Source organism: Bos indicus, chromosome 15, assembly GCF_029378745.1.
Source record: "Bos indicus isolate NIAB-ARS_2022 breed Sahiwal x Tharparkar chromosome 15, NIAB-ARS_B.indTharparkar_mat_pri_1.0, whole genome shotgun sequence".
NCBI lineage: Eukaryota > Metazoa > Chordata > Mammalia > Artiodactyla > Bovidae > Bos > Bos indicus.
The window spans coordinates 75,417,745-75,440,605 of NC_091774.1; the positions used below are offsets into that span (position 1 = coordinate 75,417,745).

Genomic DNA, 22,861 nt, shown 5'->3' on the forward strand with positions numbered 1-22,861 from the left:
GAACCAGAACCCCATCCTGTTCTTGGATCCAAGGAGGCTAGCCTGCCCTGGCCCCACTGCACCGCCGTCACTCAGGGGCCTGGCTGTCAGATTCATGCCTGGGCCTGGGGGTGGGGGAGCTGCCACTGCCTGCAGGGGTAATTTTCCCCCATTTGCCTCCTGCCCCCTCCCCCTTCCACTCCTTTCAGAGCCTGACATGGAGCTGTTTGGGCTTGGCCAGCAGCAGGGGCTCAGAAACTGAATTAACAGGTAAAAATTCCCATTCTCTGCCTGTTATCCGCCTGGCTGAGCTGCAAGATCTGTGACATAACAAGAATTGGGGGAGGGGTGGAGAGGAGCCTGATGCGTGAGAATTGTTTGAGAGGGCGAGACCCCCAGGCTTGTGATGTGGGAAGGGGCCAGGCGGCACCAGGGAAGCAGCCACCGGGGACCCACACTACCTCTCCGCTGGCGAGTTGCCTCCACTGGCTGCTGTCCTTGAGCCGCTTGTCCCAGGAGGTGGCAGAGGGGAGTAGCCAGCTATTCATGCATCCCTGGGTCATGCCCCAGGGATGACCCTAACCACTGGGAATCCCTGCCCTCCATCTCAGATGTATTCAGGTCCCCTCTGTGAGTGGAAGGCAAGCCCTGGGGTCCAGCAATCAGGCAGAACTGAGGTCAAATCCAAGTGCAGCCACGTAGGAGTTGCCAGTGACCCTGGGCAAATGATAACCTCTCTGAGCCTCAGCGCCATCTATCAAGTAGGAGCTAACAAAACTTCTTGGCTGGGTTGTTGTTGGTGTTCAGTGATGTCAGAAGGGAATGGGGTTCGCCCAGCATGTCCGAAGCTCTTGATGCTCAGTCCGGTGGGGGAGCAGTGGCCGTGGTTGAAGGACCTGCATCATGGTCAGTCTGTGTCTCAGGTTTGACTCCCGCTGGGTGCAGACTCCCAAGAGGGCAGGAGCTGTGTCTGTCTTCCTTGTGACTTAGGTTGGGTTGTCTAAAAGCAGAACGTGAACAGGGTCGGTTGTGCAAGTGAATTATCGCCGGAGGATTCTCAGGACCAAGGAGAGGAGCAGGACAAGGCAGAGAAGAAGCTAAGCAGGGACGGGGTTCACGAGCTTTCTAGCCTCAGCTGGACCTCAGGGGAGCTCCAGGGTGTGAACGACATTGAGTTTGTGGCCAGCATGCTCTGTCGGGGGCGATGGGCTATGCCTGGGGATGGGGACAGGGCTTTAGCTTCCCAGGCATCACTGGGTGATGTGGACTCAAACAGCCAGAGCCAGCAGTGCCCCCAGAGAAGGTGCCCGTGGAGATTTTGCATCCATCATGGCTGTGCATCCTCGAGGGGGCTTCCCCAGTGGCTCAGCCGTAAAGAATCTGCATGCAGTGCAGGAGATCCAGGTTTGATCTCTGTGTCGAGAAGATGCCCTGGAGAAGAGCAATGAAACCCACTCCGGTGTTCTTGCCTGGAGAATCCCATGGACAGAGGAGCCTGGCAGGCTACAGTCCATGGGGTCGCAAAGAGCTGGACACAACTGAGTATCTGAGCACAATACCCCCATAGGGTCCACAGGAGGACACATCAGATGCCTTGTGGACAGTGGCTCCACTGTAGCCCCCGGGCACCTCTTGGGTGGGTGGCGTCAGGCTTCCTGCCCTCACCATCTGCGTGGAGGCCGTCCCAGGACCAGTCTCTCCTGCCTGGCCCCGCCTGCGGGAGCTCCTTCCCTCGTCCAGACTGGAGGTGGACTAGTGATTTCTAGTAACCCCTGTCCCCAGGGCCAGGAGTGGGGAAGGCCATTGTTCTTAGTTCCCTTCCTCCAGGAATGAGAAACGCAGCTGGAGCTTTCAGCATCAGGGTCAACCAGGGTTGGGATTTCCCCAGAGATGTTTGTCCCCAGATGATTGAGGTATTCTCATCGGTATTTAACAATACTTGGAGACATTCCCCTCATGAATAAAAAGGACACATTTCAGGGCAGGTTAGAAGCCCTAATGGTGTGTTCCTTTCTCCAGAGCTCTGAGAAGTGGCCACTGTTTGTCCAGAAAACTGATGTTAAGTCCAGAGCCGTGTTTGCATGTGGCCAAGGTGTCATAAGACAAGCGCCCCTTCAGAGTGGGGCTAGCAGGGGTTTGGGAGGGCTGTACTCCGTTCTGTGAGGACCAGCCACTTCCCAGAGTCCCTGCTGGCCTGAGGGCGGCACAGAGCAGCGAGGGAGCTGCAGCCGGGGTTTCCCCCAGATGTGACATGGCTGGAGCTGTAATTGTAATACTAATAAAAGCTCCCACTTACTGAGGCTAAATGGGCCCAGACACCATGCTGGGCAATCTCCTTGTGTCTTCTTGTTTAACTTTACGAATGAGAAATGTCATTGAACCCATTTTACAGGTGAGGAAACTGAGGCATAGAGGGGTTTACATAAGGTTTCCAATCTCATAATGAACCATGGGCTCAGCCTTTGAATTTAGTCTCACCCCCGACCCTCAATAAAGCTGTAAGAGCCCCAGATTGTTGAATCTGTCAGCACCTGGCTGGCTTTCTCCCAGGTACAGGGCATGTCACCCCAAGGACTCAGGCTCTTCAATTCTTGGTCATCTCACTTTTGCCCATCTGCCGGAACTTGGCCCCCTTCCCTTTGAGCATTGAAGATCATTGTACTAGTGGTTAAGAGCCTGCCTGTCAGTGCAGGAAACTTAGGAGACACTGATTCAGTCCCTGGGTTGGGAAGATCCCCTGGAGGAGGAAATGGCAACCCATTCCAGTATTCTTGCCTTGAGAATCCCACGGACAGAGGAGCCTGGCGGACCACAGTCCATGGGGTCGAAAAGAGTCGGACACGACTGAAGTGACTTAGCACACACATCTCATTTTGTAGAGGAGTAAACAGAAGCCCAGGGCACACAGCAAGGCTGTCCCAGAGCTGAGACTAGAACAAAGGTTTCTGCCTTGTGGCCAGCATTCTTGGTGTTTTTGACCTTATTGCTTTAATCCAACGCCAGAGTTTGCCTTGGGTGTTGGCGCGTGTGTGTGCTTGTATGTGTGTGTGTGCTTGTATGTGTTTGTGTGTGCATGTCTGTATGTGTATGTGTGAGTGAAGAGCCAGAATGGGTCAGGGGAGGGAGGGGGCCCAGGAGGCCCACGGGGCGAGGAAGGAAACCTCCGTGTTCCGCCACCTTCGTCGTGTATAGCTGAGCGAGTGCCAGCAGCGAGCCCGGCTGGCTGTAAGTGAGGACAACTGCACCCTGGCTTTGCACGCGCCTCCCGACATCTGCCTGGAGGGTCACGCTCCCTGAGTGTCATCTGGGTTAATACTGCATCCTTGGAGGCTGGTGGCCAGGGCACTGGCCCTGTGGCCTTGCCCTGTGGCTGAGCGGGGAACTTTATGTAAATTCCAGGCAAGAGAAATATTCCATCCGAAGTGCCCGGAAGTGTTCCCATCAGCTTCCTGGGAGGGAGGCTTCAGAGCTCCAAAGAACAAGGCTTGAATCTCAGACAAAGAAGGAAAACCCTGGACCTGAGGGGCCCCCATCAGCCCCTCTGTGAATTCCCTTTGGCTCCCCACTAGCCCAGGCTTTGCCGCTGCAGCCATGACCACTGGCTCCCTCTCCTCTCCCCTTTCATGTCTCCTCCACAGCACAGCCTGCCGGCTGCTCCGTCCACCTGTCATGCAAGGAAAGGCCCTTGAGCCACTGCCTGGGCTGGGCCCTCTGCCTTTCCTCCTCTTCGCCTTCTCCTTGGACCAGAGCCCACTCGTCTAGGAGCCATCTCCCACACCTTCATCCATGCTGCCATCCGTCCCATCCAGCGCCTGGGGACGGGCAGCAATTTGAGCCTTTGGAGGCAGAGCAGTGAGTGACCTTAAAATGAAGGCTTGAAGCTCTTCCCAGCCTCTGCCCTCCCCCAGCTCCCTGTAAACTACATCTGCCACGTGACCTCTGCCCTCCCGCAGCACCTAACACGGAGATTTATACAGTTGCACTCAGGAGTGTTTGCTGAATGAATAAATGAATGACACATATCACTTTCCTGCCTTCTGTTGAAATGATTCTGCACGAACTTCTCCACCCATAGGTCTAGAACTACCTGCTGTGTTCTGCTTTAGACACTGAGTTGCTATATGTTCCCAGGGTTTACTGTTCTTACTGTGGCTTAATCACTAAGTCGTGTCTGACTCTTGTGACCCCATGGACTATTGTAGCCCACCAGGCTCCTCTGTCCATGGAATTTTCCAGTCAGGAATACTGGAGTGGATTGTCATTTCCTTCTCCAGGGGATCGTCCCAATCCAGGGATCGAACTCGGGTCTCCTGCTTTGCAGGCAGATTCTTTACCATCTGAGCTACCAGGGAAGCCCCATTATTCTTACTAATAATAACAAAATAGCTAACACTGTCTGGCTCGTCCCATATGCCAAACAATGTGATCAGAGTGTGCATGACCTTCTCACAAGAACGCTATTGGTAGGAGCTATTATTAGCCTCACTTTGCAGCTAATAACTGAGGCTAACCGTTGGACAGAAAGGAGATCAAACCAGTCAATCCTAAAGGAAATCAATTCTGACTATTCATCGGAAGGACTGATGCTGAAGCTCTGATAATTTGGCCACCTGATGTGACGAGCTGACTCTTTGGAAAAGACCCTGATGCTGGGAAAGATTGAGGGCAGGAAGAGAAGGGGGCAACAGAGAATGAGATGGTTGGATGGCGTCACTGACTCAATGGACAGAGTTTGAGCAAGCTCTGGGAAATAGCGAAGGCCAGGGAAGCCTGGCGTGCTGCAGCCCATGGGGTCGCAAAGAGTTGGACACGACTTCCCAACGGAACAACAACGGAGGCTAATAGCTCAGAGAAGTTCAGGGATTTTCCTGAAGTCACATGGCTAGTCAGAGGTGGAGACAGGATTCCACCAGTGGGCTGACTCGGGAGCCCAGAGTTTTATGTTTACCAAATAAGTGAACTCTCACCTCCCTGGTGGCTCAGACAGTAAAGTGTCTGTCTACAACGTGGGAGACCTGGGTTCAGTCCCTGGGTTGGGAAGATCTCCTGGAGAAGGAAGTGGCAACCCACTCCAGTCCTCTTGCCTGGAAAATCCCATGGATGAAGGAACCTGGTGGGCTACACTCTCCATGGGGTCGCAAAGAGTCAGACACGACTGAGCGACTTCACTTCTCACTTCAAGTAAGTGACTGACTCACAGTTCTTGATATTTTTGTAACTGAAGGAGTTAAGTCACATGAGAAGTAGCTCCGTTGGCCCTGTCCTTGCAAAGAAGAGTGTACCTGATGCACACCGGGCACAGCTGCACACACAAGCACACCACCACCACCCCTTGGCTCTCTCCAGTGTGTGCCATCCCTGCTGGAGTTGCCACCATGTCCCTGCACTCACCTCTTGAGCAGACCACACACTGGCCCCTGCATCGGAAGCTCCTGATATAGTCTCTTTGCTCAGCTGGACTTGTGGTTTCTGTGTCTGAAAATATGGATTTTTATTTTTATTTTTTCTTGATGGATGTGGTTGGTTTTATTTGTTTCAGGGTTTTTGTTTGCTTGTTTTTCCTTTTTCCCTACTGCACGGTACGCAGGATCTTAGTTTCCCAACCAGGGATTGAACCCATGCCCTCTGGTGGAAGCCCAGAGTCTTAACCACTGGGTCTCCAGAGAAGTCCTGAATCCTTCTTAAATGCAGCTGGTTTGAAGATTTTTGTGTGGGGAGAGGGGAGGGGAAATAACCAGTGAGGAATAAACCCCAAATTCCAAGATAAACCTAAGTCCATGGAGATATGCAGGCTCATAAAACGCTCTGGGGCATCCCACCTTGGTGGCTGTGAATGCCTGTCAAATCTTGCAAGACATTCATTCCTTCATTCATCCTCAAAAGCTTAGGTGCTCATGTAACCAAGCAATGATGGAATTTGGAGCGCTGGTGATCATCCAGCGAGGGCAGGTGGCATGGGCAATAGTGAGTTCCAGACGGTTGTTGAGCAGGAGAGTGGCATGGTCCAAGCTCTGCTCCCTGAGGACCTGTCTCCCTGCCCAGTGGAGGATGGAACAGGGGGAGGGCAGCAGGGAGATGGCGTGGAGGTTAATGGCCGTGGACCAGGAGAGAAGGGATGAAGGCTTGGATTTGGGAAGTGGGGCCCATGGAGGCGGCCGGCAGAGGGGAGAGGGCGAGGTGGGAAGCTGTTTCCTAATAGACGGGACCGAGCTCTAAGTGAGGGACTGAGAGTGGAATCCAAAAACCTGAATGTTTGGGAGACTCTCTGATTGGGAGGAATCCTGGAGAGGCCATTTCTGGGTAAATAATAGCTATGTGTTAGTAGTTCAATAGTGTCTGACTCTTTGTGACCCCATGGATTATAGCCCGCCAGGTTCCTCTGTCCATGGAGTTCTCCAGGCAAGAATACTGGAATGGTTAGCCAGTCCCTTCTCCAGGGGATCTTCCCAACCCAGGGCTTGAACCCTTGTCTCCTGCATTGTTTACCATCTGAGCCACCAGGGAAGCCCAAATAATAACAGGAGTAGTTATAACAGATATTACTGGAGTGTGACTCCGTGCCCGGCTCTGTACTAAATGCTTTATGTTTTCTATCATATGCAATACAAGACCCCTCTGAAGTAATGACTGTTCCGTTTCCATCTTGCACCTGGGGAAACCGAGGCATGGTTGACCCAACAGAGGTGTCACTGTGAGTAACTGGTAGAGCTGAGACTCGGCTCTAGGCAGCTGCCTGCAGAGCACCCTGCCGGCCTCTGCTTCTCGATCCACAGGCCGGTGGGAGGCCGGCTTCATTTCTGCAAAGGACATGGATTTCCAAGCTGGAGAGCTGAGTGGAGAGGATCAGGATGAATGCTGCTGCTGCTGCTAAGTCACTTCGGTCGTGTCCGACTCTGTGCGACCCCATGGACACCAGCCCACCAGGCTCCTCTGCCCACGGGATTCTCTAGGCAAGACTACTGGAGTGGGTTGTCATTTCCTCCTCCATAGAACGAATGAGGATCACATTAAAACCAGTGTCAGTGCGGAAGCAGCACTGCAGGGAGGAGGCCAGTAGCTTGCCTGGGCTCCTCGCTCTGCCTGGTGGGGACATCGGCCAGAATATTAATGAGAGGGCAGGGGAGGAAGGGAAAGGAAGGAGACAAGAAAAATCGCTGCCCGTCATACCTATCCTTTGGCGAGGCCGGCTAATTATCAAACCCTCGGCAATAAAATATTTCGTTTCGGTGTAATTGCAAAGTAATTATGTGGTATGGGTTGTGTATTAATCGTGTTGATTAATAACACTCAGGTAGTAATTAAACATCTGCTTCATAATCGAGTGTGGGCTGAAGCTTAACATACATGTGTGCACGCATGCGTGCCTGGGCCACATGCAAAGCTCCTTGGTCCCTGTGGGTGTGTGTGTGGGTGTGTGTGTGAGAGAGAAAGGGAGGGAGAGCCTGGCAGAGTTAAGCGACCCCTCCCCTCCTCACCATACAAATAGGCCTTTGTGCCCCCTGCTCACTGGAACACGGGGAGGAACTGCCCTGGGCCTGGGCTATGCCAATCTGCCGCCACTCTCAGAACAGAACCCTGGGCCCCCCGTGTGTCTGTTTCGTGGCTGAGCTGCCTGGCTAGCAGGGTGGGCACAGGGACTCAGGGGTCCCATACACAGCAATGTGCTAGAGGCTCTTAGAACACCCTTTGCTATCAGTATTGGATGAGTTGGGCTTTGCGGGTCCTTTCTTGAGCAGATGACTTTTCCCCAGAGCTAGGAGAAAGTTCTTATTACAGGATCACCAGGACTAAGGCCCAGGGAACAGCCTTGCACACCCTGGATTTAACGATCTGATCCCAGACGATGCAGAGACCAGAGAGGGGTGCTGACCCTGGTGCCCGGAGCCTGGGTGCTAGCCTGGACCCTCCTACCCCTACCTGCTATGTGGTCCTGGGCTGGTTCTCCTTCTGTCCCTCTGGCTCCAGGCCTATAACACAAAGAACACTGGGCTTACGTGTCTCCAGGGGCCTTTCCGAATCTGCTGTACTCGGATTCTAATTTGGTTTGTACTAATTAGGAATCAGAGACAATTTAAATTCAATACATATGATCCTTAGTGAGTAAACAATTGGAAATAATTCCTTCCTTTATGACTTCTCAAAGGCTCACTCATGAGCAATGAGAACCCAAGCTAAAATCAATAGCTTTTATTTTTAAGGCAGAGAAATTGCAGATTCCTTGAGCTGCTGGGCATTGCAATTCATTCTTGTATTTTAAAATTTTATGTTTATGTTTATGGACTGCCATTAGGTAATATGGATCCGTCCTGAAGGTTGATTTTTTTCATTAACTTAACTCATTTTACTTATTAGTTCACATTTATAGCTTGGGTTTAATAAGCACACGGCACAAAAGTCATAAACCAGCCCTTTCTTTAGCAATAATTTAAAATCAAGACTCTTCTCTGAGTCATCCCACATTTATTTGCTCATAATTTGCTTCTCCTGTGATTTGAGGCCCAAGACTACCAATTCCAGCCACTCCTTTGACCTTGAACTGCAGTGTCTTCATTTGTAATAGGGGAAGGTCGCCACTAATTAATAAAAGCAATAAATGCTTACCTTTTAGAAAGCAAGCCTACAACAGTCACTTAGCTTGTTCAGAATACCTCTTATGGATTATCTGGTCGAATTCCACATCTCTTTATTTTTTTCAATTTAGAGGGGAGGCCCCTGAGGCCCAGAGGTAAACTGACTTGCCTGAGAGAATGCATGAGGACAGCGACAGAGCTGGGATGCAAACCCAACATGTCCTAATCCAGCCAGCGTCTCCCTGCACACACCTGTGTCGCCTGCCCACAACCCGCCAGTTTCAGTATCCCCCCCACCTCCCCTCCATCAACTCTTCATCCACCTCCATCCCCACCATCAGGCCCTGCCCTTCCTCCTCCCATCCTCTCATTATCTGTGTCCACTTGCCTGGTCTCCTTGCTATTTTCAATCTCCTAAAGCATGTTCCTGCTCTATGACCTTCAGTGGCTCCCCACTGCCTTTGAATAGAGCTCATCGTCCTTGGTTCTACATTCAAGGACCTAAGTCATCCAGCCCCTTCCTATCTCGCTTCTCATTCCACCCCTGTGGACAGCCTTGCCTCTAGTGCTGAGTACCCACTGCACACTTGAGCGCCTCCCTGCCTTTGCTCACCCTGGTCTCTTTGCCCACTGTGCCCTCATCTCCATGCATTCAAATCTGCCCCCTCCTCCAGGAAGCCTTCCCTGGGGCCCAAGCAGGAAGGGGCCCCTCCTTCTTCTGAACTGAAAGCAAAGTGATGAGCCCCCCAAAGCCACTTTGAAGTATGGAGACCTGGGCATGGTCACTCTTCCCTGTAACAGGAGCTCTTTTTAAAGCAGAGTTGGGGAAAAAAAATAATAATAAAGCAGAGTTGGTACCTCACCTAGCACCCCCAGAGTCCCAGTACACAGCAGGTGCTCCATTAATGCTCGCCATTAGTGCTCCTGTCCCTTGAGATCTCCAGGAATTAGAACGCCTTGCATCTTCTCATTCAGGGCCAGCCCAGTGCAAACTTGGCAAGAGAGTTTGTCCAAGTTCTATGAGCTTCCAGCAGCTCTGCTTCCCTCTGTTCCTGCATGCTTCCTTCTGTCTGCTCAGAGTCATTCCTTCTTGGTCACTGACTTGAACATGCAACCATGAAACCTCTCTCCACCCGTCGAAACTTCCCCGTCTTGGGCCCCAGTTACTCAGCGTACTGCTGCATGAAGAGCCCTCTGGTTTCTGACAAGTGAAATCCTGCCGTGACCTTAACAGTGAATCATGGTGAAGAACAGTACACACAGAGGGGCCGAGCACTACTCCGTATCCAAGCCTGAAGACCCTCTGCTTTATGGATGGGGAGACTGAGGCCCAGGGGAGGAGCAGGGGGACTTAACACAAAGGCCTTGGCTGGATTCCCAGTCATTGTTCCCTCGGGAACTCTCTGCTACTTCCTGGGTTGCCTTGACCACTACAGCCCTCTCTGTGGGCACGGAACGTTATGGTTTGCAAGCCTTTTCCCTTAGGTGGTCATCTTAGCAGCTCGGTGAGGGGGTCCCTGAGGCTCAGAGCGGTGGGCTGCAGCTGCGATCACACAGCCAGTGGCTAGTGGCTGGAGTCCAGGTCTACTGGTCAAGGTGCAAGGTGCCACTCACCTGCTGGCTTCCCCGCTCGCCGGCAGCAGCCCCAGGTGTCGACCAGGCTCTGTCTGCAGGATCTGTCCCCGGCTGGGGCAGGCAACCCCAGGGGCCATGGAGGAGACTGAGTCAAGAAAGAGGCCAAGGGCAGGACATGCCACCCTCCTGGGCAGCAGTCAGGGGAGCATGGGATCCGGGGATAAGTGATGCGGGCCAGGCCACAAGGCGGGACCTGGGAGCACAGGCCCAACTCGTAGCCAGCAGAGCAGGGCTTCAGGGGCCACTGTGGGGTGGCCTGGGCCCTCTGCCTGCCCACTCCCCAGCCCTGTTGGCCACTCGGCCATGTCCTCTCCATTCGGCATTTCTGGGCCCTGACTTCGGGCAGCAACTTCATTCGGCAGTGACCCACCCACATCTACAATGTCCACACGTTCACACGTGCAGCTTCCCCACGCCTTGCATGTGTTATATGACACAAAGGCTCCGCAATTTCTCTAGTGGTCCCTCTATTTTAAACAGTCTAGACAGCAGCATCCCACAGCAGTCAAGAGCTTCTGCTCTTCAATCAACTCTGAAGTTCAAGTGCAATTGATGCTGTGACTCTGCTCATTATTTAACCTCTCTGATTCTCAGTTTCTCATCAATAAATCGGGAAAGCTAGCAATGTTAGGATTAAAGGGGAACATGTGTGGAAAGCACTGACCACAGGACTCTTCCATCTCATTTTCCAGCCACCTCATGGGCAGCTTTGGCTCCGAGTCCTTCCCCCCTCCGCTGGGTCTCCCCCTGCCTTCACTCACCCGGGCACCCTGCCCACAGTGCCCTGCCCTCATATTCACACACACACACACACACACACACCTGCCCTCTCCTCCAGGAAGCCTTAATGTGCCTGCTGGTGTCATCAGTGCCAGCATCATAAGGGCATTAGAGGAGGAGGAGCCTCGGGCTTCTACGGTGCTCCAGGGTTTGAGACTCTGAACTTCCACTGCAGGGGCACGGGTTTGATCCCTAGTCAAGGAATTAAGATTCCGCAAGTGTGCAGCACAGCCGGAAAAAAAAAGAGAGAGAGAAGGAAACTCACATTGGCATCTCTGCCTGTGAGTTGCTTGAGGTGGGGTGAGTGGTGGTGGTTAGAGCTGACTTGGAGAGATTGTTGGGACTGGTGGTGAGTCTGACACCCCCTTTCACAACTAGAGAAGCTAAGAACCCCACGAAGGGGAGGATGTGCCTGAGTGCTCAGGGCAAGAAAGCTCCGTGTTGGGGCTGGAACCCAGAACTCCAGCCTGCGGACCCAAGGGGTCCAAGGCTGCCTCCTCCTCCTGGGAGAGAGGACGCCCCCCCAGGGCCATGTTAATTGCGGGGGTGGTCTACTTCTCTCATCAGGTTTTAGGGAGTGTGGGCTGGGATGGAAATGAGAGGGTGGAGGTTGAGTGTCCCTCCTATGAGCTTCTTCATCAGTTGGGGGAGGAGGTGGAGGCCCAGAGAGGCCGAGACACATCCATCATCCAGATGGGGGTTGAAGCAGGGGCCGCAGGCGGCCATGGTGAACCTGGAAAAAGCCACAGCTGCAGAGAGGCTGCCAGAACGGTCTCTACGGTCACCTCTTTCCTGCAGCCATTCATTTAGCTCTTCATCATACCCTTATTGGGAAAAGCTGGGAACGCCACCCCTCCTGGGGAATTCGCCCCCACCCTCCAGCCCGCCCTAGTTCTCATGTGCCGTCTGGTGACATTAGCTCACCAGCTTGCCGCGTGCTAATGACATTTGCATTTTGCTGGCTGGTGAAATGTGGGCTGGGGTGTGGGGAGCCCGTGGGTAGGTGGGGAGTTGCAGCCAGCAGGGAGAGGCAGGTACACTGGACTCGGGCCCCACGCTGGGCTGTGAAGGGGGAGACGGGGATGGACAGTGGGAGCTGAGAACACGAATCACTGGCAACATCGAGAGATTTTTTGTCTAAAGACTTGCCAAGGGCGCAAAGCCCCTCCCAAGTCCAATGCTCCGACTCTCACAGACCCCGCTCTGGGTCGCCTCCCTAGCTTTTTGGAGTGATGGCTATGAGCCAGATGCTCTGCTGTGGCCCCACAGACTCAGGAGAGTCGTTTTCACTCCCTGCAGTCCTTCAAGAGAGATGCTACTTGGTTTCTCGTTCTGCAGACTAGGAGGCCGATGCTCTGAGAGGACGCCTGCTTCCCCCAGGGTCTCTCACTCCTGGAAAGAGGCTGCCCCGACATGTGACAGAGGTCCATTGGCCTGCAAGCCCATGCTCCCAGCCACCGTGAGCACTACCTCCCATAGCTTGTCCAGGCTTGGACGCAGCCAGAGAACCACTCTTCGTTCAGGCCTGTGAGCAGCATTCATTTGTCAGGCCAGGAGCAAAGCCCACGCTGCTCCAGAGGGTACTTGTCTGACAACCACAAGGGAGGGCATGGCCGGGAGAGAGCACCCAGCCATGGGTTAGGTGAAACCTGTGGTTTCGGCTTCACTCTGCCACCAACTTGCTCTGTGACTTTGGGCAAGTCGCTGCCCTTCTCTGGGTGGGGGGGTCTCTTTATCGGTAAAACGAGGACATTGGTCTAGCTGGATGGAGCATCCGAGGAGTGTATTTTCACACGAGGAAAAAAACTCTATCCTCCAATGCGCGTGAACTCTCAGTTTCCTCCCACTCACTCAGACATATAAAATGATGTTTCACATCAAAGCAAATCGGGAGACATTTATCAAACCTCCCGCTCTGCAAAGGGTGCTGTGCTAGACACAGTGGGCGTGACGCTTGCATATTTCTATTCAGGACATACACACACACAGGCATATGCATATCTTGTGTCTTGGAATTGTTTGCAGGCAAGTTCAGCTGGGACCTAGAGGGTGACTCCCCAATCCTGAGGCCCAGGCCCAGGCTCCCGCCCGCCAGCCACGCTTCGCACTCTCTCCTCAGGGCCTGGAGTGCATTTTAAACAGACCTTGGGCAGTGGGAGCTGATGGGGTCCCCCACTAGCAATCGTGACCAGTTCTTCTTGTCTCTCATAGGTGGGCATCTCCTTGACAGTCGGGGCTTGCAGGGACCAGACTTTCCGACACTGTCATCAAAGCAACGTGAACCCTTTGCATTTGAACTCCTAAAAGCGTGGGCACAATCTTTTTCCAGACTTCTCAACACCGGCTACCCAGGTAAGGGAGCTCGGGGTGTTTAGCAGCTTTTGCTGGTTTTGTTGCTGGTAACAGCAGCCGTCGGAGGACACCCTAATCATTCTTTATACCTGTGTCTTGTTGTATTCCCTTCATTAGCAGGAGATCCCAGTGGTTAAGGCTTTAAAGTCGAACAGAGTTGGGTTCCAATCCTGAATCACCAGTTACTGGCTGTGTGACCTTGGGCAGGTTTCTCAACCTTTCTATGACTCTGCTTCCTCCTCAGTCAAATGAGAAAGCAACAGCATCCCTCTCTCGGGTTTGTGGTGAAGATAAAATGAAATAATATATGAAAAGCCCTTAGAACAGGACATGTAGTAAGCTTAGAATGCAGTAAGCGTTAGCTGTTACTAATAGCATCACTGTACTTGTGACAATCTGTAATTAACTCATCCTCATGTTGAGTCCTCGTCTGTCTCCTGCAATAGAATATGGACTCCACAGGACAGGGGTTTGTCTGTCTCGTTCCTAGTTGAACCTCCAGATCCCAGCAGAGTAAGAAAGTAAAAATGAAGTCACTCAGTCGTGTCCAACTCTTTGTGACCCCATGGACTGTAGCCTACCAGGCTCCTCCATCCATGGGATTTCCCAGGCAAGAGTATTGGAGTGGGTTGCCATTTCCTTCTCCAGAGGATCTTCTCAACCCAGGGATTGAACCCAGGTCTCCTGCACTGTGGGCAGACGCTTTACCGCCTGAGTCATCAGAATAAACTGGCTGTTATTTGCTGAATGAATGAATGAGTGAGTGAAGCTGTTTTACCTATATTATGCAGAATCCTCAGGACAATTCTTGAGGGTCCTTGCATTTATAAGGATAATCACTTGGTTGTATGTGATAAAAAATGCAAACTAAAGTTCCTTAAGCAAGAGACAGGTTGATTTTTCTCTAAGGAAATTTCTAAGCTAAAGGGATCCTTTGACACAAAAACATTAGGGACCTGAGTTCCTTTTGTCCTGTGGCTGTACCCATCGCTTGTCTACATGACCCACCATGGCCCGTGACAGTCTCTCCATTCTGGTCGGCAAGAAGGAAGAGATCGGGAAAGGAGATGGTGCCTCTTCCTTTAAGAGGGTGCACCCATCACTTCCTCCCAGGCCCCATTGGCCAGAATGGAGTCCTGTGGCACAGTTAGCTGCAAGAGAGGCTGGGAGTTAGAGTCTTTATTCTGGGGGATTATCTATCCAATTATAATTCTATTAAAAGGAAAGGAGGGGCAATGGGTACCGAGGGACCCTCTGCCTTGCCAGATGAGATGATCCCCCTTTTTCATCCTCCGTGCCTTCTCCCTCACCCCCAGAAACCGGTGGTCCTTTTACTGCCTTCGTTGTGCCGGTTCCAGAACATCGTATAATGAAATCACATAGTAGGCACCGTTCTCAGACTGGCTTCTTTCACTTTGCAATATGCATGCCTCCATGGCTTTTCATGACTTGATGGCTCATTCATTTTTATCACTAAGTAATATTCCACAGAAGGCACCATAATTTGTTCATCCATTCATCTGTTGAAAGAAATTTTGGTTATTACCATTTTGGGGTGATTATGAATAAAGCTACTATAAACATTCATGTGCAGGTTTCTGTGTGGACATAACTTTTCAATCAGTTGGGTGGATATGTAGGAGCATGATTGCTGAATTATTCGGTAAGAGTATATCTAGCTGTTTAAGGAACTGCCAAGCTGTCTTCCAAAGTGGCTGCTTCACTTTGCATCCCCACCAGCAGCGAGTGAGAGCTCCTTTTGCGCCATCTCATCACCACCAGCTGGTGCTGTCTATTTTGTAGATGTTTGTCCTTCTGTCAGGGATGTAGTGCTGTGATCCCCACTTAAAGCTGAGGATCCAGCGACAGAGAGAGCAGCTTGCCCAAGACGATACAGCAGGTAAAAGATCGAGGAACGGTCCCCACTGCTTGACAATGAGCCCAGTCGTTCCCCACTGCCTTTGCCCTCACAGATCTCTTTGAGGCACAGACCAAAGCCCCGGGGTGACTCCTCCCACCCCGAGCTCAGGGGGGCCCTCATTCACTGTGTGGTGTCAGTTTCTTGCAGCAGAACTGAAGTTCAGTTAACAGAACAAGGAGGGATGGGGGCGGAGTGAATGGATCTGAGTCCGGTTGGAGGGGTCTCATTCGATCAGCCAAACGAGACCCCTAGGTGGAGCAGCGGACACAGGGTGGTGGGGTGGGGTGGGGTGATGAGTGAAGTATTAGTTTCTCAGTCATGTCTGACTCCTTGCAACTCCATGGACTAGAGCCCATCCAGGCTCCTCTGTCCATGGAACTCTCCAGACAAGAATACTGGAGTGGGTTGCCATTTCCTTCTCCAGGGGACCTTCCCGACCCAGAGATTGAATCCGGGTGTCCTGCGTTATCAGACAGATTCTTTACTGTCTGAGCCACCAGGGAAGCCAGGCAAAGCCTGAACTGAGGTCAGATGCTGCATCATTTGGGAGCCAACACTCATTTCAAACCTGATAAAGCAAGAAGATACGCAACATATTCATTTTTTGTTTGTTTGTTTTGTTTTCCAATATCGTGACAATCTGGGGCCTGTTTATTGGTGTCCAAATTTCAAGAGATGCCCAGGTCTGTGCCTTCTGCTTCCTTCTTTGTGGGATTAAGTCCCTAGTCAACACTCCCCACGTGGCATAGGGCAGCGGCCAGCAGCTCCAGGCTGACATCCTGTTCATGGCAAACCCAATGAAAGGAGTGCTTCTATTTCCCAGGAGTGAATTAGAGCCCAGGTTGGAGGGATCTCACTAGATCAGCCAAAACACAACCCTAGGTGGGGCCACACAGCTGGGAACGCTGGGGTACGGGTAAGCCCCACAGGCTACTGGCCTGTGCCTGGTCCTTGGGTCTGAGGGGAAGGCTAGAGCTGCTGCCCAGGTCAGAAGAACCAGTGATGGGCCAGAAGTGAAGGTCGGCTGCAGGGGATACGGAAAGTCCCAGAGTCGAAGCTTATTGGCTGGTCTTGGGTCACATGACCACCTCTGACCAATCACTGAAGGAGAGAATGTGCTCATTGAGCAGACTAGGCCTGTGTTGAGTGGTCTGTGTTTGGAGGTGTGTGTGTGTGTGTGTGTGTGTGTGTTGTGAGTGGAAGGATTCAGCCTGAAAGTGTGAGAGGGCTGGTACCCCAAAGGGGAAACCCGGGTGCTATTTTCAGAAGATGGAAGAAGGGATGCTGAGCAGATACAGCAACAGGTGCTCCCTACTGGTGCCGTGGCAGGGGGTGGGGGCTGGTTTGTCCTAAACGGACCCTTCCTGTGGCTTACAGCACCCAGGTAGCTTCTCTCTGATATGCATTCAGTTTCAGTGGATCTGGTATCTGAAAGCCACACACACACACACACACACACACACACACACACTCTGCAGGCAGCGCTTCACTTTTCAAAAGCATAGTCCAGAAAGCAAGGGCGTCCTAAATTGAGTCCTTGTGTTCCCTAGTAACCACCACACTATTTCAGCTACCACTTGAAAGTGAAAGTCACTCAGTCGTATCTGACTCTTTGCGACCCCATGAATTATATACAGTCCATGGAATTCTCCAGGCCAGAATACTGGAGTGGGTAGCCTTTCCCTTCTCCAGGGCATCTTCCCAACCCAGGGATAGACCCAGGTCTCCCGCATTGCAGGTGGATTCTTGACCAGCTGAATCACAACAGCTACCACTTACCTGGAGGCTTTGGGTTGCCCTTCCCTTGCTGGGAGGGCCTTTTGCTTTCCCTCATCTCTGGGGAAAGTTTCTTGAGCTACTTTAGCATTTGCGTGTGTGCGTGCTGAGTTGCTTCCATCGTGTCTGACTTTGTGTGACGCTATGGACTGTAGCCCGCCAGGCTCCTGTGTCCCTGGGATTCTCCAGCCAGAATATTGGACTGGGTTGCCGTGCCCTCCTCCAGAGTATCTTCCCAACCCAGGGATTGAACCCGCATCTCCTGCATTGCAGGCAGATCTTTATGGCTGAGCCACCAGGAAGCCCACTTTAGCATTTATTTGCCCTAAATGGCCTCCCAGAAGACCTGGCCTATGACAACCCAGAGAGGGCCCACAGCCCTCCCCTCAGCCACCTCCTTCCTGGGGCCTCTCGGAGGGATGGGAGAGGAGAGGAGGAGGTCACTGGTTGAGCTGGAGGGGCTCCAGGAGTCCCTGGGTTTGCAGGCCAGCCTCGTAGCCCCAGCTGACGTCCACCGTGGAAGCTCTGTTATGCATTTACGGTACGGTGTTTGATTTCATTTGAAAAAAGACTGCTCTGCAGAAAAAAGATGGAAAACCACAGTGTTTGATGCTGCCTCCCAGGCAACTGTGGCCAAGTGCTTTTTAAGATCTGCCCTTTGTTGATTTCGGTCAACCACAAATCTCCTGGCCCTGTACCCGTGTCTCTCTCTCTCTCTCTCTCCATCTCTCTCCCCTGTGAATTCTGCAGCTCTGACTCACCGCACAGACCAACTCAGCGTTCAGCACCACCCTGCCTTATATGGGATGCTCACTGCTCTTGGGTCAATATGTATTAATTCATTTCTACAGCCGTTGTCTTTTGAGCTCCTACTGGGTTTCAGACACTGTTTATTTGCTGGGAATTAAGCGTGGGCAAGGTCGAAATGTTCCTGCCCTCAAGGATCCCTCCCATCTCCTCTGTGAGATCCACTGAGGGCAGGATCTTTCCTCTGGGTTTTATGCCCCCAACCCCTCATATAGTGTCTCATTCAATGCCAAACTGTAGTTGGACTTGGCGGATGCTTGTCACAATTATTTTCCACATTATTTTTTGAAGCCCCCACTTATGACTGATGCTGCAGAGACACTGGAATGATTTGGTCTTCACCCTCTAGGACTGAGAGTTTAAGATGAAGCTGGTGATGGGCCCTTAAGAGGAAGGAAGGTTAGAGATCTGTATACAAACACAGTCAGGGGTGTGCACGAGTCAAGGGTAGGCCAACCTTTCCACTCCCAGCCAGCACTGGGGGCCCTGCTCCGAGCCACCTGGTTATAAGGGAGATAGACATGAAAGTAAGTCCTGTCATTTGAGGTGGAGAATGGGAGAGTTTGGAGCAGAAATATGAAGGAAGGCTAGGAGGTTCAAAGACCAGTTCAAGCGGACTCTGCTAGGTGGTGATAGTGGTGGGAAATCAGGGGAAAGCAGTGTATTTGATCTGCTTTGAAAACGGGGTAGGACAGGGGACAGGCGAGGATGCTGAGGGGGAGGGCTTTCTAGGAGAAAGAACAGTGAGAGCCGAAGCCTGGAGGCAGGAGCTCTGGAGCTGGGAAGACTGTGCCAGGTAGGGAGTGAGATGAAGGCACTCAGCCTCTTCTCTGCAGTCCTCCAGGCTTGGCCGCGCAAGGCCGCCTTAAACCACGGGCTGGGTTTGGAGCTGAGTGGCTCTTCTGTTTTCTCCTTTTCCCTTCCATGCCCAGGAGGAGGACTTTTGGAGGGGCCCTTTAGAAGAGACAGTGCTGCACACCGACCAAGAATAATTAATCTTCCCATCTCAAGGTTCTTTGCAGAACTTCGAAACCATGATCGGGGACCATGTTGCAAGCAGCCGGCCTAGTGGCCGCTGAAGGTAGGGGCACTCTCGAGTTCTTGGCCCAGCTGTGCTACTGAGGACCTCAGCCTCCCTGTGCTGTAGTTTGTGCTTTGTAACATAAGGCGTGAGGCCCCTTCCAGCTTTAAACTTTTATTCTGGGTCAGACCTGGGTGCAGACCCCAACTCTGCTACTGGCACAGGCTTGGCCCTCTGAGCCTCAGTTTTCTCATCTACAAATTGGGGCTAATAGTACTCTGTTTCTCACAGGACTGATGTGAAGATGCAATGAAATAGCCAAGTGAGATAATGTGCTTGATCGCACACCTGCCGGAGCTCAGTACTTTATGACATAGCACTGATGCTGTTGGTATTAACATTATTTATATTTTCAGTTTTATAACTCTGTGGGAGGACTCCTCAACAGACTCTTTGTATAGGTGCCTGAAAGGCAGCCTATGTCCATGTCCCCAAAAATCGGGTGATGGGGTCAAGAGTCACACCTCTCCTATCTCCAAATGGGGACATAGCTGCCTTCCTCAAAATCACATTCATTCATTCATCCATCAAACATGCCATGTTCCCGGGTCTCTGAGAGGCACGTGGGATCCTGTTGATCTTGTTGAATGGGGCACTCATGCTGCCTGCTCTCAGCAGCTCAGACTGTGCTTGGGGCAGTCTCTGCCCTCCAGCTGGCCCCGTGGATACCACTGGACAGAGGAGCTCATGGCAACATAAGTGCACTCAAGTCTGCAAGTTGGAACGTGGGGAGAAATCCCATCCTGCTCCCTGCAGTTCCTGGAGCTTTGCATAACCCCTTCCTTTCCATCTCGGGGCTGATGGATGAAATGCCACAGAATCCGCCACATCTAGCTGGTCTGGTGTATGCATGGACTGGATTGCCAAGACCAAGCTTGGCGTTACGCGCAGGAAGGCATTTGGGAGAGAAAGGCCAGCAGTGGGCCTGGGTTACAGGGCTGTGTTCTCCTCTCACTGCCTGTTATGCTTGTTTGGGTCCCAGATTGCAGGGTTCGGGGTCCTTCTGGAGGACACAAAGCTGGCAAGTTGGAGAGCATTAAGGGCTCCTGTCTGCCTTGCGCTCACCTGATCCTCTCCTGGTAGCTGAGGGCATCTCATGCTCTCCGGTCCCCAGCGTCTAGCACAGAGCCAGGCATGCCAGGCTTCAGTCAGGGGTTGGGGAATGGCTGGACGGATGGGTGGATCTCAGTGGGTTCACTGTCTCACACTCTTTCCTCGCCTTGGCCCACATTTCCCAGGTGATGTGGTGATACCAGGTCCTGGGTTTGTTTTTCTTTGACAATTTGACCAGGATTCCTGTGCAAAACCAGTGGTTTTCAAGTAGTGGAGTAAACACCAAACAAATGGCTTTGGGGCCTGTCAGTTTTTCAGCTTCAGTTGCAGGAGGCGGCATGGTGTGTACCCTGATCTAAGGACGAAACCTGAGGTCTATCAGACCTTACATCTGTCTGTCAGACACGCGAGAGTTCAGACCCCCGCTCCAAGGGAGGGTAATCTTGGGCATGTTATTTAGCCTGAATCAAATTCTGTTTCTCATCTAGAAAATGATAATACTAATAGCTTCCAACTCGTAGCACTGTGATGAGCATTAGATTAAATAATGGGTGTTACAACGTGGAGTAGCGCTCTGGGCTCATGGTAGACGCTCAAGAGAGGATGATGATGTATTTAATGACCCCTTAAGCTATTGTGGCATAGACTTCTCCCTTCTGAACACACTTTTGCAGAGTGCTTTGCATTTTTAAGACAAAAATTAATTTTGCAGGTTATTGTTATAGAAGTAGTACATGCTCCTTAAAAATTCAAGTGAAAGGATTTGAATATAAAAGCCAGTACCCCCCACCCACTCTCTGCCACCTTCCAGCTCTTTCCCTCCCCTTCCCCAGCAATATTATCTTAGAATGCGGAGCTTGGCAAGCCTAGGAAGGCTTTTTTTCTGCCTTAAGGGCAGATAGACAGTCAGAAGCGGGCAGTGGACAGTTGGCCGTTGCATCAAATGGCCATCAGGGCCCAAAGTGCTGCGGTCAGTGCCAGTGGTCTGTTGGAACCAGGGCAGCCTGCGTGTCCTTGGCTCCAGTTTGCTCTGAGCCTTGAGGGTCTCCAGTGTTGTGTCCTGGAGTCCTGGGGGGTAGCCTGAGGGGTCACGTTCCTACCCGGCTTGAGGTGGGAGGCTCATAGACACAGTCTGGCCATGTGGCCAGGCCCTCTTTTGTCACCGTGCCCCAGGGCTCGGTCCAGCGCAAGCTTCCCTGTTCCTGGCAAGACAGTTGCGCGTTCCTGTCCACCTTCTGACAGTCTGCTCTTCCCTGTGTGTGTTCTCTGCTGCCTTCCAGAGGATTCTGATGCAAGATCAAGTTTGAGAACAATGGGCCGGCAGCCAGGCTCTAGCACACTGAGGTGCACTCACACTCAGAGGGGTGAAGGAGCCCACGCTGGGGAAGGGGGAGGTCTTGGGGAAGGCTTGGATTATGAATGACTTAAAGGTGGACAAAGACATCTGTGTGTGACTTAGGGGAGGGGAGTGGATTCCTGGCAGAAGGATCAGCCCATGCAAAGTCCCTGGGGCGTGCTAGAGCCCCAGCATTCAAGGAGCTACGAGGGGTGCTGCTGGGCGTGGGGGAGGGGAGGGCACAATCAATAGGCGTCTTGTGCTCTGAGTTTGGGCTTTTCCCCAGGCGTGCCGGGGAGCCATGGAAGGGTTTATGCTGAGGAAGGATGGTGGGAAGATGGATGGTTGCGTGGGGCTCCTGGATCACAGCAGGGGGCAGGCTGTCTTCTGGAGGGCATGGCTGAGCCTGCAGCGGATGAAGAGAAGGAGCCAGTGTGGGGCTGGGCCGCCCTGAGTCGTGGAGGAGCCCGGCCCCGTTGCTGGAACATTCTCTCAGGAGAGTACGAGAGCCCAGGTAACCATCTTGCCCCTGCCTGACTTAAGACATTGGAAGGCTGCTGTAACTGTCTTGTACTGCAATTAGTCCGTGCGTTCATGCCTTCCATCCCCAGAGTCCCCAGTCACTGTTTCTGGGGTGAAAGTGAAAGTGAACGTCGCTCAGTTTCGTGCAGCTCTTTGCAACCCCATGTGCTATACAGTCCATGGAATTCTCCAGGCCGCAGTACTGGAGCGGGTAGCCTTTCTTTCTTCCAAGGGATCTTCCCAACCCAGGGATTGAACCTACATTGCAGGTAGATTCCTTAACAACTGAGCAGAAAAGACTACAGTGCCTTCTGTACATCTGGGATCTAGGTCCAGAGGGAGGCACCAAGAGAAGGAAGAGCAAGCGGAGATCCCCTCTGAGGGTGGAGCAGGGTAGAGGCTGGGGAGGCGGGAGGGCCCCGGAGTGGATGACGGTGTGGGTCCGGAGGGCCCCTGGCCTTCCCAACCTCAGTGCTGGCTTGGGGAGCCCCCTGAAGAGGAGGAGGCAGAGGAAGCCCCCAGCCCAGCCCCCTCCTCTGAGGCCCAGCCCCCCTCCCTGTCTTCCAGGGCCAGGCCAGCACTTGAAATGGAGCCCAGGCCTCTCCCAGGCCTGGGGCTCTTGATTGGCAAGGGGCCTCTGCTGAGCTCATCCCGTGGTGAGTCCGGAGCTGGGAGGATGCAGAGTCCTCAGGGAGGCCAGATCCGAGTGCCCCTGCAGGGCAGAGGTGGGGCAGGTATGAAACAGGTCTCTGGCTAGAGGGCCAGACAGGGCCCTTTTGCAGCTTTGGGATGGCAGCCCCTGCTCTTTCTGCCCTCACTCCCAGGGCTAGTTTAGGATGAAGTTCACTTGCCTGGAGCCCAGTGACGCTCTCCCCGGTCCAGCCAGTGTATTCGAGTATCATGTTAGTCCCAAACAGCAATCAGTGGTGGTGTGCAGCAGGAGCTCAGAAGAGCTATGGTTCCAGCTGAGGACATACCAGCCAGGCCCTGCCCTCTACATCCCCTCCCTCAGGGGTTCAGAAATGGCTCAGGCTTTTCTACTTTCCTCT

The 22,861-nt window shown here is 52.6% G+C and overlaps 1 protein-coding gene across 6 annotated transcripts in view; it reads left to right on the forward strand.

Annotated features, from left to right (window-relative positions):
- TSPAN18 (tetraspanin 18) overlaps nt 1-22,861 on the forward strand; it is a 215,123-nt gene that overhangs the window by 122,883 nt on the left and 69,379 nt on the right. For 3 of the 6 annotated variants that reach the window (XM_070804100.1, XM_070804099.1, XM_070804098.1), the window contains one exon: nt 13,176-13,316. The exons of the other annotated variants lie outside the window; for them this stretch is intronic. The gene's annotated coding sequence lies outside the window, so the exon portion shown is untranslated. The remainder of the gene's footprint in view (nt 1-13,175; nt 13,317-22,861) is intronic. 6 annotated transcript variants of the gene reach the window in all.